This window comes from Triticum dicoccoides, chromosome 7A (assembly GCF_002162155.2).
Source record: "Triticum dicoccoides isolate Atlit2015 ecotype Zavitan chromosome 7A, WEW_v2.0, whole genome shotgun sequence".
NCBI lineage: Eukaryota > Viridiplantae > Streptophyta > Magnoliopsida > Poales > Poaceae > Triticum > Triticum dicoccoides.
Window position 1 is genome coordinate 364,400,283 of NC_041392.1, and position 1,999 is coordinate 364,402,281.

The window sequence follows — 1,999 nt, forward strand, 5'->3', positions numbered from 1 at the left end:
CCCTTAGTGCATGCTTCCGTTCCCTCTTGGGAATGTGGGTTGCGTATATCATGTTCACTGTCTTCACTTGTGGGGGGAACCTCTTCTGTCCTCCCGTGTTCGGCGGCCGGGGCTCCTCCTCGTCATCACTATGCAGCCCCTTGTCCTTGTTTTCGGCATCCAACTTGCCGGCCTGCTTGAACACCCAGCATTCTCTGTTGGTGTGATTGGCTGGCTTATCAGGGGTGCCGTGGATTTGACACGAGCGATCAAGTATGCGATCCAAACTGGATGGGCCCGGAGTAATTCTTTTGAATGGATTTTCCGCTGACCGGATCTAGAGCCTCTGAATCCGGCATTGACTGTCGTATCATCGGTGTTATCGCTGTTGTTGCGGCGCTTTTTCTGTTACGACGTGGTCTGCCGTTGGCATCTTTGGTATCTGAAGTGCCCGGATTCCTTGATGTGTTGTTGCTGCGAGCCAGCCAGCTATCCTCGCCCACGCAAAAGAGGGTCATGAGTGTCGTGAGGGCTGCCATAGACTTCGGCTTCTCCTGGCGGAGGTGCCGGGCGAGCCACTCATCACAGATATTATGCTTGAATGCCCCTAAGGCCTCTGCATCCAGACAGTCGACAATTTCGTTTTTCTTAGTTAGGACCGTGTCTAGAATTGCATGGTCGATTCCCCTGGCTGCTGAGTTATATGGCTCAAGTCATCAGCATCCGGTGGTCGCACATAAGTGCCCTAGAAGTTGTCCAGGAATGCGTCTTCCAAATCCTCCCAACTGCCGACGGAGTCTGCTGGCAAGCTATTCAGCCAATGCCAAGCTGGTCCTTTAAGTTTTAGTGGGAGGTACTTGATGGCATGCAGATCATCACCGCAAGCCATGTGGATGTGGAGGAGGAAATCCTCAATCCATACAGCGGGATTTGTTGTACCATCATATGACTCGATATTTACGTGTTTAAAACCCTTCGGGAATTCATGATCCATAACTTCATCAGTGAAGCATAGGGGGTGTGCGGCGCCTCTGTGCCGGGCTATATCACGACGCGGTTCATATGAGTCTTGTCTGCTGTATTCGGTCCGGCCGAATTTACTTTTAGTGCATCCTGCGCGACGGTCATCGTCCCGCATTGGCACGCGCCCCCGTGACCCGTATATCGACCTTGCATGTTTTGCCCTGTTGTCCAATACATCTCGCAGGTCCCGTGTGTTGCCCCGGGCCTTGGTATTTTTGTTTGAGTGGCGGCGAGGCGCAGGCTGAACTTCAGGCTGAAACGCCTCTCTGGCTCGGCCACGAGGTGGCCAGTCAGCCGCATCGTACACTGGTGATGTAGGTTTCAATGCTTCCTCCTCGAGGTGAGGTAGCAACCTGCGCTTTGGGTAACTCTTGGAGTGGCGCTCGAGTTCGTATTCCTCAGCCGCAAGGACTTCAGTCCATCTGTCTGCTAGTAAGTCTTGATCAGCTTGAAGCTGTTGTTGCTTTTTCTTCAAGCTATCTGCTGTGGTCATAAGCCGGCGCTTGAAGCGCTCCTGCTCGACGGGATCCTCAGGCAGGATAAATTCTTCGTCGCTGAGGCTCACCTCGTCTTCGGAGATCTTTGGAGAGAGGCATGTAATTGTCCTCCTCCGATTCTCCATCTGCTGCCTGCTCTGGACGGCTAGCTTGTTCACCCTCCCGCTCTAAATCATGCTGGACGGGATTGCTGTTGTCTTCGGCACTATCCGGAGTGTTATTGTCTGTTGTGCCGTTATCACTACTTTTGCTATGGCGGGACTTAGAGCGGCGCCGCTGACGTCGGCGCTTGGGTTGCTTCTTGGAGGGGCCATCCTCCGCTGTCTCATCGCCATTGCCTTCTTTGGGGGTGTCCACCATGTATATATCTTACGATGAGGTGGCGGCCCATCACCCTGCGGGCGGTGGTTCCTGTTCATCTCCTGCATCGTCGTTCATACCGTCGATGTCTTCGGAGTCGAAGTCGAGCATGTCGGTTAAATTTTCGATAGTGGCTACTA